Below are 17,091 nucleotides of genomic sequence, written 5' to 3'. Positions count from 1 at the left end.
TCTCTGCCTGCCAGGCTCGCTCGCCGAGGACAGAGGGTGGTCAGCAAGGGGTTTGGGGCTGGGCAGCTGTAGCCGAGCTGGGAAGCAGGGCAGGAGGCCTGGCTGCAGGGGGTGGAAGGCACGAGAGACAGCGGGGAGACCGGAGACTGGAAGCAGGGAGGCCAAGCAGTTGGTCGCCATCAGAGAACAGACACTGGTGCAGCTGGGGAGATGGACAGACAGCCAGCCAGCGGGGAGGGCAGGGAGAGGAAGAGGGCGTGCAGCACTGGGGTGCACCGGGGCGGGGTCAGGGAGCCCGGGGTGAAGTCGGGGCAAGAAGCCTGCCAGGAAAGGGGAGAGCAGGACAGGCCCTGGGAGGGAGGAAGTGCCAGGCATTGCCCTGGCTCCGGGCAGCTCCAGGCTGGGGCTGACTCTCCAGACCTCCTGCCTCCTCTCCATCCCCACAGGGCAGTGCCGGGTTCAGGTTCGGCATCACACTGGCCAGCGTCCTGCCGAGGACCGGGGGTGTGCTCTCTGGGGAAGTTGTGATAACTCTGCTGGGAGAGCTGCTGACACCCAGGGCAGGGTGGCTGGGGACCCGCAAGCCTTCGAGGCTCATAAATGATCTGGTGAGACACCGCGATCTTCCTCGACAACCAGCGAAGCGGGTGCGGCTGTTCCAACAGACAGTGACAACGCGTCAGCGACACTCGCCTCCTCTGGGTGCATGAGGGGGCAGATTGAGCCAAAAGCAGCCCGTTGGGTGTGTGGTGTGAGGCTGGCCCTCAGTAAATCACAGTTACCCACCGCCCACTGTGTGAGGCGGGAACGCACTGCTGGGCACTGGGCCTCAGCTCGAAGCCTGTGCCCGGTGGGCGCTTCAGCACAAGCACAACTCGGGTCCCTGTGGTGTGGACAGGCTTTCTGCAACCAAAGTGACAAGGTGATGCTCAGCAAAGCCCTACAGCAGCTTGGGGACACGAAGGCATGTACCTGTGTCCTCCAGCATGGAGCCCAGGGAGGGTTTATCTCCATCCCTGTGCCCACTGAGGACCACTGGGGGCTGCGGATTCCTAGCACTGTGTAGAACACACAGGCTCTGCCTCTAGCGGCCCCCACAGAGGGGACAGTGGCAGGTCTCTGGAGGTGGACGCTCAGCCACCGCAGCCTCTCCCGGCCTGGTCTGATGCCCTGGGTCCCTGCCTGTCCCCAAGTGTCCCATTTGCTTCAAGCTAGGAACAGGTGCTACTTGTGTTGCCTAGTAGCAGCCACCTCCACCAGACACTGCTGACTTATTTCGTGAGAATCCCAGATGCTTGGGCCCCTGGGGTTTTCCCTCCTTCTTTAAGCCCACCCCGGGCTGCCCGACCCTGGCGGTTCCAGAGTGGCTTGAGGGTTCTCTCCCTCACACACCTGCCCTCTTCCCCTGCTCTCTCGTGGTCTTGCTTCTGTTCTCTAAGTGCGGCATTCAAGGCTCCTCACAGTCTCCCTCCCTACTTTCATTTTGCACGACCATTCCCTAGGTTTCCCTTCTCCAGCCATTAATGCACCCAGCAAGCCTGTGAGCGCCTGCCATGTGCCCACTGCTGCTTCTGGCATGGGGACACGGAGAGAAGCAACAGCCACACGTTTCCTGCACCCACAGAGCTGTTGGCCAGCATGGAATACAAACAAGCAGGTGAGAGCAGTGTGTCAGGTACCCAGGCACAGGGTGCTGTGACAATGTGAGAATTCGAAGCCACTCTGACTCAGTGACCAGGAATTTTTCCCAGGGAAGGACATTGGAAACTTAGAGGGAGAGGGTGGGAGCCCTCAGGAAGAGAGGCCCAGGCAGCGTGTGCTCAGGCTGCAGCAAGATTTCAGAAAAGTCCCACGTGTGTTTGGAAGAGGTGGAGGTGAGGCGCAGCCAGCAGGGAAAACCGAGGCTGGACCACCGGGCCTCCTAGGCCAGCACATTGAGGTCACGAAGCCACCGAAGGCCTGCACTGCATGCTCTTCCCCAGACCTGCCTGCCTGGTGTCGCGTCGCCCAGCTGTCGGGGTAACACACACGGATCGCCCGGCTGTGTGTCCAGCCATCAGGGCAGCGAGAGAGTGGCTGTGGGGACTGTCCTCGCACCCCAGCGTGCAGTGCAGGAAACCTCTGGGCTTTCTGGGGGACTGAGGTTTGGGGCCAGCTGCAGGTGCCTGGCAGGAAGGGGAGCCAGGAGAAGGGGCGAAGGCAGAGGGGACGGGATATTGAGAGATAGTGAGAAGACAGGTAATGAAGGGAAAGGGTGGAAAATTTCACTCAACTTTTTCTTAGGGAATAGTACTAAAAGTGCAATTTGTATTATAACTGGAAAGAACTGCAGCAAATCATCCAGAATACTAAAGAATCCAGAAGAGGCTGGGCGTGGTGGCGCATGCCTGTAGTCCCAGCACTCAGGAGGCCGAGGCAGGAGCATTGCCGTGAGTTGGAGGCCAGCCTGGGCTACAGAGTGAGGCCTTGCTCCCCCCTAAACAAACAAACAGAAAAAGGAATCCAGAAGAGAAATCTCAGCACACAGAAGCAGCGCCGGCAGTGGAGGGCAGAGGCCTCCAGCACAGGGCCCAGTGTGGCAAGCTGGGTCTCTGCCCATCAGTTATGCGCGTGATTCTGAGTCTGCCATGCAGTCAGGATGCTCAGTGCTCACTGCAACACTGTGGTTCGCATTTGTGGCTCTAATTAAATTGGGTGGTTTTGGTACTGGGGATCAAACTCGGGTCCTTGCACTTTCGGGGCAGGCAGCAGAACCACTGAGCTAAATCCCTGGCCCGCTTTAATTAAATTGAATTAACTGTAATCACCAGGGCTCTGTTTGCTTTACTCCCTGGCTCAACATGGTGTCTTTTAGCGGCCAGGCATACTGCTGCTGAGCTGAGAGCCAGAGCTGTACCATGTGGGCCGCTCACTCCTTCCTTCACTAGTCGGCCAGCCTGCTCTCTGGAGAGCAGAGCTGCAGGAACCAGCGTGGACACGAGCTCCAGCTCCAGCTCCGGCCGGCCACAGCCTGCTGTCCCTCTGTTGTGGCTTCCTTGCCTCTGCGACCACACCTGCTGAGCGAGCCGGGTGTAGGGCTGGGAGCCCCATCCCTGCAGGGTTGGGAGAGGCTGCTCTCCTGGACACAGGGTCTTGGGTGTTAGTCCTTAGGGCAGCCTGGATCCACACCAGAGTGCTCCTGTCTGCAGAGGCTGAGTGCAGGAGTCCCTTTCCGGGGAGGTCACGCGCCCGCCCTGCAGCCTCCCCGTGGGTGCCTTTGCCGTGAGCGCCCAAGGGTGCTGTGGATGGGCGCTGCTTCGGCTCCCGCTCCCGGGACTCCGCGGAGTCTGTTGGTGGCTGAGCTGCCTTGCCGCCCTTCTCTGTGGCTTTCCAAGGTCTCTTCTGCCCCCCACGATGATGGCACTCTGCCTCCAGGGCTCCAGGTGTCCCTTCTGCCGGGGCACCGCAGGCTTGTGTGTAACTTGCCCCGTGCCAGAGCCTGGGCCCAGTGCCTTCTTCTCCCCATGGGGGGCGTTGGAGGAGCTGCTGTGGAGTCGCCGGCGCTTCTGCTTTGGGTGCTGGGCCAGGCCCCGGGGTGCTACCTGGGCAGTGCGCCCACCGCCAGACTGCGCAGAAGTCTCAACTCCAGGCCCACTTGGAGCACAGGCAGTGACGCCTCCGCGGGCGCCAAGCTGCCACCGCCACCGGCCAGGGCGGCTGACACCCAGAAAGATGAGAAACAGCGCCAGGCTGCAGGCTTAATACGCGCGGAGCCAGGGCCGGAGCCGTTGCCTTCCCCCGAGTGGAGGTGTGGATTCCCTGCAGTCGAGTGGCGGTCGTCCACATGGACCCTGGACACAGGGTGCCTGGGGTCAAATCCCAGCCCTGCCACTTCACTGCTGTGTGACTTAGGGCAAGTGACTCCACTTCTCTGGGCTCTGGTTCTCCCGCCATAGAATGGGGACAGTAACAGTACCTACTTCTTAGGGCCGCTGTGCAGGTGCAGTGCCCCCTGCCCTGTGCCCCCTGGTGCCGACTGTGATTGCCACTTGATAGTATTTTCTTGCTTGTGACAGCAAAAAGTCATCCTTTCTGATACACAGAGTTTATACCAGAATCCTGGCAGCCACAAGAAAAATCAATGCTCACTCTGTCTCCAGTACTCGGGGAGGCACAAGGCAATGACACAGGTAGTTTTGTTTCTCAGGGACTTCCGGATGATGACTGTGGCCATGGCAGGGTTGGTGTGGCTGACAAGGGACAAGGGGCAGATGAGGCGCTGTCCCTTGCTGCTCTTGGGGGCTCTGGGCGAGGACCTCAGGGCCCCAGTCTCTCAGCTCTCAGGAGTGGTGTCACGGACGCCACCTCCCAGAACTGCAGTGAGCGGTAGCGAGTGCACCATTGGTTTGCGACCTAGAACTGCAACCAGAGAAAGCCAGTTACCTCTCCATCATGTCTGCCTTTCCAAACTGGCTCTGGGGCGACTGTCAAGATTCAACAGAATGGTGTACAAACTGGTGCTCATTGAATTGGGTTCCATAAATGGCATCTGCCCAGTACAGCTGTCCCTCTGTGTGCTGGAGAATTGGCTTCAGGACCCCCGTAGGTGCCAAATCCATGGATGCTCAAGTCCCTTAGATAAAACGGCACAGTATTTGCATATAGCCCACTCACAGCTGTATGTTTTAAACCATCTCTAGATTTCTTGTAATACCTAATACCATGTGAATAGTTATTATATTATGATTGTTTATGGAATAATGACATGAAAAGGAGTCTGTATGTGTTCAGTACAGACAAGCTTCCCCCTAATATTTGTATTTTCAGTCTATCCTAAGATGTTTTAGGGAGTCTAATACAGCTTTAGAGTCTCCTGATATCTTTTCAAACATAAATCTGACGGCACTTCCCTGCCTCCTGGAGAAGACAAGGCCTGATCTTTGTCCAGAGGGGCACGAAGTATTAGTGGAGGCAGCAGGCAGCCTCCTGCCAAGAGAGGAAACCTGAACAAAACCCTGGGCAGAGCCTTTAGAGCACAGCATGCAGTATCAGGCACGGTGCTAAATATACGGCGATTGTTTACATTTTAAAAATTATTACAGTATAAGACACATTGCCATTAACCCTCCCCAAAATACTCCACTTCATTTCCAACACACTTGTCCCATCAGTCTTGCTACTTTCTGAAGCAGCTCTGGAAGTCCTCTTTCATGAATGTCTTTAGCAGGTGGTAAAAATTATATGGTTAGTGCTGCTGCCAAGTGCCCTCCAACGGAAAGGCAGGCTTGTAAAAACATCACAGTGTGTCCTCATCCACCTTCCTCACCGCATTCGGCACCATCCTGCTTCTGACCAGGTCGAGAAAGAAATGTTTTGAATCAGTTCAGGACATTGAGGCAGCCACGACAGCTTCCAGAGCTGCTCCATAGAGTTGTGTAGAAGCAGGATTTGAACCTGGGTCATCTGGCCCTGGGGTCTGGGACTGAGGCTGGGAACACGTGGAGAAGTAAAAGGAGAAGGTAGCCTGAGTGCTGCGGACACCAGGCCCACCTTCCATGCAAAACAACTTCTTCAAGGAAGCACAAGTGTAATTACTCTTTGTCACCAACACAGCTGCAGCCCCTTGTTCTGCACGTCCTTGTAATCACCCTTTCCACTTCCTCTCTCCCTTCCCCTGGCTGCCTTCATTGATACCAACATGGACAGATGAGGTCAGAAAACTCCAGGGACTGCACACAGTGTCCTTCTCTCGGGTCACTCACTCACAAGGTCAGCATAACAAACGCATCCTGCTGCAAGGATCCTGCAGGGGAAGCGGGGGAGGAGCAGGCTCGTGCTCCTGGCTCTCCAGAATCCGGCCTGGTCCAGGCTGGCCAGGGACCCCTAGAGCCAAGTGGAGCAGTCGACCTCATGTGGACATCCGGGAGAGCACGCAGGACGCTGTTCACTGGGAGGAGTGTTTGCCCTCGGGACCCTTCGGCTTCATGGGACACACTGTTACCTCGTTTTGAATCAAAGTTTGAATCGATTACCTTTCACCTCATCATCTTTGAAACTACAGATGTCAGGAGCAAAATCCTTACTGTTGTTACCTCTTGAGGCACGTGGGGAAGGGCACCCCCAGCCTCTGAGCTGCCCTGGGCACACTGTGGCATGCACCCAGATCTTGGGCTCGCCTTCCCCATCAGCCGCACTGGGAGAATCATGTTGGAAATGCCCGCAGCACTTGGTTCATAAATGATTTCACGTGCATGTTTGGGAGGTCAGGAAGTGTTTGTTTCAGATTAAAAACGCTCTCCAAATAAAACCCAACAGTCTCTTTCTGCACATAGTTTCCCAAGGTGGGGGCCTTTCTTGTGTCCCTTTATTTAGAAATTCTGTGGATGGGAGGAAAAGCAAGCTGCTGGTGTTGGGTGGCCAACGATGAAGATTTAGGGAGAAGAAGGATTTGCTTGAGAGATATGTATGCTGTGTTTTGGAAATGAAGTGAGTTTTGCTTCTCAGAGAGGGGATGATTTTGGGATTTATGTTTCCTCCGTTGGAAAAATGACCAAGCACATTTTCCCCAAGCACTAACTCTAATCAATTCCCTTTGTTATTAAAGAGACAAACATATTGTCTGAAGTGGAATAAAGGTAAAACTCACTGAGTTGTAGTGTTTGGGGTTACATGAAATTTTGGGGGTGTCTCTAGAGCTGCACTTTTGCTTATTCCTAGTTGCGGAGTGTTTTTCCTTTTTGGTCTCGATGCACACGAGATAAATCAGACACAGGTCTAGAATCTCACAGTGCGGCCCTGGTTCCCAGCTGGGGCCAGGGACCTGGCCAGTCCCGTCCAGAGGAGGCCGGGTTCTGGGGTGGCCTGGGATCACCCACTTGCACACCCCACAAACCCAAGGTCTGGGGATCTGAAAGCTCTGCACACTCGGCCTGACCTGCTTGGCCTGGGCTCTGGCTGGCTCCGTGGGGCGGCTGGGCCTCTGGGCACCAGGCTTTGGGGGTCAGGTCCAGGTTGGGCCAGGAGGGCTTAAGGGAGGGACAGGACAGGGAGGGGATGGGGAATGGGGGGCAGGGGTAGGGGAGAGGGAGGAGCGGGAAGGAGAAGTGGGGGAGGGGAGGGGACTGAGGAGGGGAGGAGGGGGAGGAGGGGGAGGAGGGCGCGGGCTGGGGAGAGGACCAGTCAGGCGGCTGCCCCACTTCTCCCCTCTGCGCCCCACAGAAGTTGCCCCCCCAAGTGCTTTGCCTGTGTCTGCATGGTCAGCCCTGGAGCTGGCAGACAAGTCATATGTTTCTGATTTGACTTTAAGACCACCACACTGGAGGAGGGGGCAGAGATGCCCTGCCTGGGGTGGCATCGTGGTGTCCCTGGGTGTGCGGTGACCACCCCTCCTGGCAGCAGCTTCATAGCCAAGTGGTACTGGTCTTTCTGCTCACTTGGAAGGGGCCAAGCATAGGAAACCCTCTCCACTCTGTGCTCATGGCCACAGCTGGACAGGCAGCTGTTGGGGGATCCCCTTGGGGCCTTTACCACCCAGCCAGCTTCCCCGCGTGGCCCTCACCTGCTTTCTGCCACCTGTCCACTGCCGGGGCGCTTGGTCCTGCCTGCACCTCCCGTCATTCAGAACCTGCCCAACGCAGGACCTTTAAAAAACCCAAATCTCAGCCTCGCTAGAGGCCCTGCTTTTCTCACCCGGGTAGGAGGGGGCATCCTTCTTCCCATTTGGGATTCTGTATTTTGAGGCTGATCACACAAATGACCAAGATAAAAGTCCCTTAAAGTCTATGACAGTTTTGACTTTAAACATGAGGCCAGTTAACAAGGAAAGCAGCAATAAATCCAACCCAGGGCACAACCTCGCACTAAATTGTCTCTTACAGTGTCCAGATTTCAGGCCAAGCTGTCAATTCGATGCCCCTCTTCTCCGCAGGCCTCCCGAGTTCCCTTTTAGGTTGTGTTGTTTTCGTTGGTTCACTTTTGTCTCACTGCCAAGTTATCTCTGCGAGACTCTACCCCCATTTTCTGCCTCTGTTTTCCAAGTTCCTTCAGCATGACCAGAGCAACACGCCCACCCCTTGCTGCTCCGCAAAATCCCTCGAGCTGCTGTCCTAGCAGTTTTGAAACAAGCTTGTGTGGGAACATCTTGTCCTCCCTCCGTGCACACTGGTGAGGGATGGAGGCCTGGGTATTTGCTGGGAATGAGAACATGGAGAAGGCTGCTGGAACCGAGCGGGGATGTTCTTCTTGTCCTTTGTCCTTTGCACAAGGCTATCTTGTATCCTTGGAGCAGGCCAGGGTTAACCAGAGGCTGTTTGTGCCGAGTAAGGAGTCCATTAGCAATCATGATCACACGGCTTACACTCATGGGCTGATGGGAGAGACAAAGTCACCCAAGGATGTTTTCGGCTGTACAGTTAATGGTTATCTTGCTTCCAAGGCCATGGCGAAACGGTGTTGATTTTATGGCCTGGAACCCTCTATTCGGACCAGGCTGCACTGAGCGCGGTGTGATCTTCCCTCACCACCAGATTTCAGAGGAAGTCACGGAGTCATTACACACACACCACACCCTATTTTCCAATTGGTGTTCTGCGAAAGGAAGCTCAGGTCATTGTCTTTGCTCAGCACCCCTAGTAAGTGCTTTGTAGATGAAGGGCTTCGTAGACTAAGGGGATTCTGAGTGCCCAGGGGTTGGTGTTGGGGAGTATACGAGCTAGGTACAGAGAGGAGAAGGAGGATTTCCCTAAGTGCACGAAGTTCTCAAAGCACCTCTCTGTTCGGTGTCTTTGCACTTGCACAAGTGTAATAATGACAGCGACGAGAATAATCTGTAACTGCTAACATGCACTGGGCATTCACCATGGGCCGAGTCCCTGCAAACACTGTGTCCTTTAATCCTCACAGGACTGCAGTGGGGGAGGCAGGTCCCCAATTTCACAGATGAGAAAATAAGTCAGGAAGTGCCCGTGTGACTCACAGGGCTGCACAGCCAGGACACGGATGAGTTTCGAGTGCTACTTTCAGGCCTGCGCTCTTCTGCCCCTCATGCGATTGTGCAGGAAAAGCCATTGGCAAAGTAAATCAATGAAATCAGCCCCAGGAAATGTCCCAGTGCAGGGACAGCTGGCATCTGGGAGGGAGGGAGAGAAGGCTGCTGAGGGTGAGCAGCAGGGGAGGAAGCCTGTTCTCTAACAACTTGTTCAACACCTGTCATTGCCATGGGCAGGTGCTTCAGGAGTCAGGAGGCCTGGGGACTGGGCCTGAAGGCCCAGAATGTTTGGATGGGGGATGAAGAGGTGGGCAGCAGATGGGCCTGGCAGTGGGGGGCGAGCCTGTCTGGCTGGGGTTCAGGGCGAGGACCCAGTGTGGCATGCCATGGCATGTCCAGGTCATCCCTGAGCCTTTCCGGCCCTGGCCTGTGTCTGGCAGAGCATGGCAAGTAGGGAACTGCACCCAGTCAGCCGGACCCCTCCCCTGTGCTCTTCGCAGGGCTCCAGCTGCAGTCCCTCTACCCTCTTCCACCTCTGCCCCTCTCTTCCACTGTCTTGCACTCAGTTTCTCCCCACAATCAAGAGATTATTTTCAAGTGGAGCAATGAGGTGCATGCACCATGTTCCTGGGAAGGCCTGTGAAGTCAGTGCTGTCTGTGTGTCTGCCCTGTTCCAAGCCCTCTGCAGGCACTGGTGTACCTAATGCGACATGCACGGAACACACATCCTATCTGTAGTCAAGGAAACAGAAGCATGTGTACATCTTCGGCCCACTGCTGAAGGTCACTCTGCGAATTTGGGACCAAGCCCTGGTTTAATTCCAGGAAGTCTGGCTTCAGTGTCTGTATGGTTAACCACATCATATGCACACCAGAGCCTTTTGTGACTAACTGAACATCAATCCCACAGCCATATGTGTGATGTGTGTGATTCTTTTTTCTGGGTGTGGTGGTGACTGAGACAGGGTCTCCCTATGTAGCCCAGGCTGGCCTCAAACTTCAGCAATCCTCCTGCCTCAGCTTCGGGAGTGCTGAGATTACAGATGTGTGCCACCACACCTGGCTTTGATGTGTGTAATGTGACATTCAAATCAAACAAGCCAAGGTCCATATTCTAGTCTCGGTCCCAAGATGTGCGGATTCTCTCGCCATTCTTCCGGCTCTCTCTCCCTCCCTCCCTGTCTCATGTCTTTCGGCTTTCCTGAACTCTTTGTTCTTTGTACTGTCAATCATCACGGAATAGCACCAAGTATAAGCAACAAATCCCCACAGAGACCAGTAGGAAGCTCCAGGTCTTGACCTTTAGGAACAATTTCTACTAACATAGGTCCTGGGGACTCAGCCCTAGGGTGCTGTTCTGTCTTCTGTGGAGTAAAACCCATGGAGGAGAGGCTGCCACACACGAGGTCGCCCACTCCTTGTTTCCTGCCAGGGCCTTGGAGAAGCTCCGAGTGCCCAGTGCCTGTTGTCAAGTAATGGACAGCCCCTTGGCCAGCTTCATCACCTCCAACTGATGTGTGGCTGAAGAGGGGCCTGATGGTTCTTTCACAAATGGAAACAGGAAGTGGCTACAGACAAAACTGTGGTCTCCTGGATGCAAGTTAATGCATCAAGCAGCTGGGCTAGATGTGACTGAACCAGCGTTCCTCCAAACACACCCATAGCACAGCCAGATTTGAACTTCCTGCATTGTCTGCAGCATTCTTGCAAATCTGGCCTCTGGGTGACATTGGTGAGCTGGACATTTTTAGGATTTGGGGACATTGTATTAAAATAGGGGCAGACAACATAATAGAGAAGGACCTGTAAAAGGGATATGTCACTCTAATATTGAGAATGTCCTCTGATAAGCAAGCGTATAATGTTTCCTGAACATTCAATAAGAGCAGGAAACACTTGGCAGAAGCCTTAGTCCCATGGTGATTATCGAATATTCCAACCCAAGGTATGGGTGATTGGAGGATGATAGAACTTCATAACTGCTGCAAGTCGCAGCCCCTTATCTGGATTTATCTGCAGAGATGGAGCAACAGCAGACTCATTTAGGCAAAGCAACGAACTGCTTTGGGAATCCCCGGAGGCCTTGGCATGAGAGTCGCATGAACTGTACGTACGTATTCAGGCAACGTCCTCAATGCTAGGAAGTCAGCAAGTTGCTGCACCCCTGCCAGCTCCAGAAATAAACACAATACCTTGCCTCTTACTCTGTGCCCGTGATCTCACTCACTCTTTGCAGGGATGAGGCCATCACTCGCTCTCCTTGGTGCCTGGTGCACGGACCACCACACAGCAGAGGGAGCAGCCTGGTGTCTGGCTCCTGAGTTGTTCTTGTAGAACCAGGCCTTACTTGCTGGGTTGATTCAACCCCGCTGTGTTGACACAGCATGCACTGCCCAGGTTTGGCGGTACCTGAGATGCAGTATGTCTGGGAACAATGGGGATCCCAGGACAGCTGGATATTGGGGTGCAGGAATGATAGTGGGCCGGCTCCTCACACCTGGAAACAATATCCTGCAGCTTCCCAGACATCCTCAGCACGGGGACGAAGTTGAACCCGTGGGAGTCAGAGCGCAGCAGAGAGGAGAGCTCAGGTCTGTTCACTCCCATCACAGTGTTTGTGTCATTTGTCCCTGTAGCTGTCTCTGAGTGAGGATAAGAACTATGATTCATGAGTTGCTAAAGACCGTGGAGGAAACTACTCTTATATAAACACCACTGATGTGGAATTGCTGCAGAAAACCGATTATTCAAAGCTGACTTTTATTGTACTTTCAAACCAAATATGTTGTTGTCCACATCCCTGTTCTTGGCCTTTATTAGAGACCTCTCTCTCTTTCTCTTTTCTTCTCTCCTTCCTCTCTCCTTTTCTTTTGCCCTTCTCTCCCTCTTTCCTTTATTTTTCTTTTCTCTTCTTTTCTTGGCAAAGACCCAAATCTCAATAGTTAACACAGTTAGAAGGTACAGTTTGAGTATCCTGAATCTAAATATCTGAAACCCCAAATCTGTAACTTTTTGAGCACCACCTTGCATCACAAGTGGACAGCCCCACATCCGACCTGGAGGTGGGTGGTCTCATCAGAGCTCAGGCACACCAAAACACCCCTACGTACCTAGGCTATGTGGAGAAGGTGTACACAAAACCTACATGAATTTTGGATCTAAACTTGAGTCCTATCCTCAAGGTGTCTCATAAAGTATATGTAAATATTCCCAAGTCTGAAAAAATCCCAGATCTAAAGGCTTCTGGTTCCACACATTTTGAAAGGGGACACTGCACCTGTCACAGCACTGGAGGTCAGAGGAGGGGTTCTGGAGAGCACGGGGCAGGAAGGGCAGGCTGTGCCAGGCCTGGGCTCCTGAGCATCCCAGCCACCGTTGCGGGGAGGCTCCTGTCTCCAAGATCATGTCCTGGGAAGGCCGTCTTGGGCCCTGCAGGGGCTCATGTTACCACCTACATCAGGTCCAGGCTCAGGCCTCCAGGTCCTGTGCGCTCTGCTGTCACCTGGTGCATCAGGGAGGGGAGATGTGGATCTGGGGACAGCTGGCAGTCGTGGCATGGCACTTTGCTTCTCGTGGATGAGGTCTCTTCCCAGCAGAGCTGTTCTGGGCCACGAGCCACGGAGAACCACCAAAACCATGCTTACCATTTTCTTGCATATTTTCTTGTAGTCAATAATTTTAAGACTTTTAAAAATTATCAATGTATTTAAAATCCTGACTCCAAAGAAATAGTATTCTGTTGATACATAAACAAAGGTTTTAGATGGTTGTAATAGTGAGGAAGTTTTTGAGCTCTGCCTTTTCATTCTTTTTTCCTTTCCTTTTTCTTTTTGTGATACTGGGGATGAGACCCAGGGTGATGAGTGCACTGAGCATGTGTCCTACTGCTGAGTGACTCCCCAGACCTACTGTTAAATTCCACCTGGAGCTTGGTACCATGTAGTCCATTACAACTTGCAGAGGGTGTTTTACAAGATTTTCCTCTTTTCTGTGGATTTGTGCAGTCTTCATTTTTATAACCTTTCCCACCATGAATGCTTTGTTGAGTGGCATAACCATAGCAGCCTTAATTACTCCTTTCCCTAGATTTTAATTTCTCCCCACCCCCTGTCAGTAATGGACAAGGTTGATGTCCCCACCAGACCTCTTCAAATTCTTTTCAGCATTTTTGTGCTGGCAGGAATGTGAGTCATTTTAGATGTTTTAGAAGGCTATCTGGTAGGCTCTCTTAACATATGTGTTCTCATCCAGAAGTCCCTTTTAGGAACTGGTGTTTTTATTTTTATGAGACAGATTTCCAGGAATGGGATATCTGGACAGCATGCAGAGGAATTACTCATAGTAGCAAAACTAAAAGAAAAAAAAAATCCCAGAGCAAAACAACAAAGATGTAGTGTTGTCAAAGTGGTTAGCCCATAACACCATTATGTATCTGCTAATAGAATGAGATGGAGATATTCCAGGTCAATTGATGTGATTTCCTTACAGTTGGTACCTGAGAAAAAGTGCAGGCAATTGGACACAATGTACAGGAGTCACCGCAGAATTAGGTGAATGTTTAGGTTAAAAAAATTATTACAGTATCTTCTAATCTATTCCACTGATCCTTGGGTCTGTTTCTTTGCCAGTACCATGCTGTTTTTATCACAGTAGCTTTGTAGTATAATTTCAAGATGGGGATCATGATACCCCTAGCCATGTCTCTGTTGCCTAGAATTGCTTTTTTTTTTCTAGGTCTCTTCTGGTTCCAAATGAATTTTTGGATTGTTTTCTCTAGTTCTGTGAAATATATTGTTGGAATTTCAATTGGCATTGCATTAAATCTATATAGTAGATTTGGAAGTATGGCCATTTTCACTATATTGGTTCTTCCTACCCAGGAACAAGGGATGTCTTTCCATTTTCTTATATCCTCCCCGATCTCCTTTCTCAGAGTGCTGTAGTTTTCAGTGTAGAGGTCTTTTGCATCCTTTGTTAGGTAGATTCCTAGATATTTCATTTTTTTGGATGCTATTGTAAAAGGAATTGTTTCCCTAATTTCTCTCTCAGTGAGTCTGTTATTTGTGTATAAGAAGGCTATTGTTTTTTTTGAGTGTTGACCTTGTATCCAGCTACTCTACTGAATCTGTCAATTAAGTCTAGAAGTCTTTTGGGAGAGTTTTTTGGGTCTTCTATGTAAAGTATCATATTGTCAGCAAATAATGACAGTTTAACTTCTTCCTTTCCTATCGTTATTCCTTTTATTTCTTTCTCTTTTCTAATTGCTGTGGCTAATGTTTCCAGAACTATATTGAACCGGAGTGGTGATAGTGGGCATCCTTGTCTTGTTCCTGATTTTAGCGTGAAAGTTTTCAGTTTTTGACCATTTAGTATGATGTTGGCTGTTGGTTTTTCATAGATACCCTTCATCAGGTTGAGATAAGGACCTTCTATTCTAATATTCTGTAGGGTTTTTATCATGAATCGGTGTTGGATTTTGTTAAATGCCTTTTCTGCATCTATTGAGATGATCATATGGTTTTTGTCCTTGATTGCTGATATAGTGTATTACATTTATTGATTTACAAATGTTGAACAGTCCTTGCATCCCTGGTATAAATCCAACTTGGTCAGAGTGCATGATCTTCTTGATGTCCCTCTGTATTCTGTTTCCCAGTATCTTGTTGAGGATTTTTACATCTGTTCATTAGGGAGATTGGCCTGTAGTTCTCTTTTTGGGTTGGGTCTTTCCTTTGTTTTGGAATCAAGGTAATTCTTGCTTCCAGAAATGAATTTGGAAGCCTGGCTTCAACAACTCCAGACATATTCAGGCACCTCATCTTTGACAAAGGAGCCAAACACTCTCATTGGAGGAAAGATAGCCTATTTAATAAATGGTGTTGGAAAAACTGGATTTCAACCTGCCAAAGATTAAAACTAGACCCATAGGAAAAGACTTTATGAACAAAACCTCAGTGGCACAGGAACTTGTACAAAGAACAACAACTAGCATCTCATCTTATTAAAAAGCTTCTGCACTGCAAGAGAAACCACCAACAGAGCTAACAGACAACCTACAATGTGGGAAAAAATTTTCAGCAACTGTACCTTAAACAAAGGACTACTATCTAGAATATATAAAGAACTGAAGAAAATCAGATCCCCCAAATTCAAAAACCCAATTCAAAAATGGGCATCTGAAATGAACAGACATGTCTCAGACAAAGAAGCAAAAGCAGTAAATAAATATATGGAACAATGTTCAACATCACTGGTCATTCAAGAAATGCAGATGAAAACATCACTGAGATTGCACCTCACCCCAGAAAGAATGGCTGATATTAAGAAATCAACCAATAGCAAATGCTGGCGGGTGTGTGGGGAGAAAGGATCCCTTCTCCATTGTTGATGGGAGTACAGACTGGTGCAACCACTGTGGAAATCAGTATGGAGAAACCTCAGAGAACTAAGGCTAGAGGTCCCATTTGACCCAGCTATTCCCTGGTGGGTATCTTCCCAAAAGAGTTAAAATAATCATACCACAGTGATATATGTGCACCCATGTTTATAGCAGCACAGTTTGTAATAGCTAAAGCTTGGAAACAGCCCAAGTGCCCATCAACTGGAAACTGAATAAAGATGTGGTTTTTTTTTTTAAATGGAGTACTACTCAGCCATAAAGAATGAGCAACTAGAGACATTTTTAGCTAAATGGATGCATAATGAGGCCATCCTCTTAAGTGAAATAAATAGGTCATACATGTGTAAATATCGAATAATTTCTCTAGTGTGAGAAACTAAAAGTGTAAATAAGAATTAAAATGATTAAAATGAATAATTGATAATTTGAAATAGGAAGAAAAGGTTCAAAGGGGTAGGGGTGGTGGGAGGGGAAGGGGAAAGGAAAGAAGGGAAAGGAAAAATGATGAGAAAAGACAAAAATGGAAATGAAGTCTATGTAAATAGGGAAGGGTGGAGGGCGTGAAGGGCCCACAGGTAATGGGGGAAAAATAAGAACCAAGATACATCATGTACAGGTATAAGCACCCAATGATAAATGTAAATGTATTGTATACCTAAAATGTACCAATAAAAGAATTTAAGGAAAAAAAAGAAATATTATAGTAATACATGCATACCCATGTATATAGCAGCACAATTGATAATAGCTAAATTTTGGAAACAGCCTACATGCCCATCAACAGATAGGATAAAGAAAAATGAATGGACAAGCAAAATCTGGCATATATATATATATATATATATATATGTATAAAATCTGATGTATATATAATGAAGTACTATTATGCCACAAAGAAGGATAAACTTGAGTCAATTGTAGATAAAGAGATGCATCTTGAGACCATAATGCTAAATGAAATAAACTGGATACAGAAAGTTAAAAAAAAATTATTGCAGTAAAAGACACATTTCTATTACTCTCCTGCAAAATCCTCCCCTTACTTTAAACACACGTGTTCCATTATTCTTGCCACTTTCTGAAGCCATTTTGGAAGTCCTCTTTCTTGCGAATTCTTTAGTTGCACTGTCGTGGCTGCCTCAGTAATCTGAATTGATTCAAAACATTTACCTTACATGAGCATTTTGACCTTCGGGAAGGGCTAGAAGTTGCATGGTGCCAGATCTGGCAAATAAAGTGGCAAATAACAGTGTCTACACTGTGATGTTTTACAAGCCCACCTTCCTGTTGGATTGGCAGCAGCATTCTCCATAGACTGATCACAACTTGTAAAGACACTCATGAAAGAAGACATCAGAACTGCTTCAGAAAGTGACAAGAATGGCAGGATAAGTGTGTTTGAAATTGAGGGGAGGGTGCCTTGAGAGAGATTAATGGCGGTGTGTCTTTTATAATACATTAAAAAAATTTAAAGTCACTGTATATTTTGACTACATCTGGTATGAGTCTACTTGTGGAAAACAGACAAGATAAAAATCAAACAAAACAAAAAAGTCTCTGTATAATGTACCCAAATGAAAGTGCAGATATATTCATATCTTAGTCACAAACTTTGCTTTTGAAGTAACTGGGAATGTCATCCAAATGACAATGTTACATCTGTTTCTTTGTAGCAAAAACTATTATCCACCTCCAATACCTTGTGACAAAAAGAATTTGTAAAATT

The sequence above is a fragment of the Heterocephalus glaber genome, unplaced genomic scaffold, assembly GCF_053883595.1.
Source record: "Heterocephalus glaber isolate CG9 unplaced genomic scaffold, H.glaber_assembly_v1.0 deba00000331, whole genome shotgun sequence".
NCBI classification, from domain to species: Eukaryota; Metazoa; Chordata; class Mammalia; order Rodentia; family Bathyergidae; genus Heterocephalus; species Heterocephalus glaber.
Note: the sequence above shows the minus strand (reverse complement) of the source record.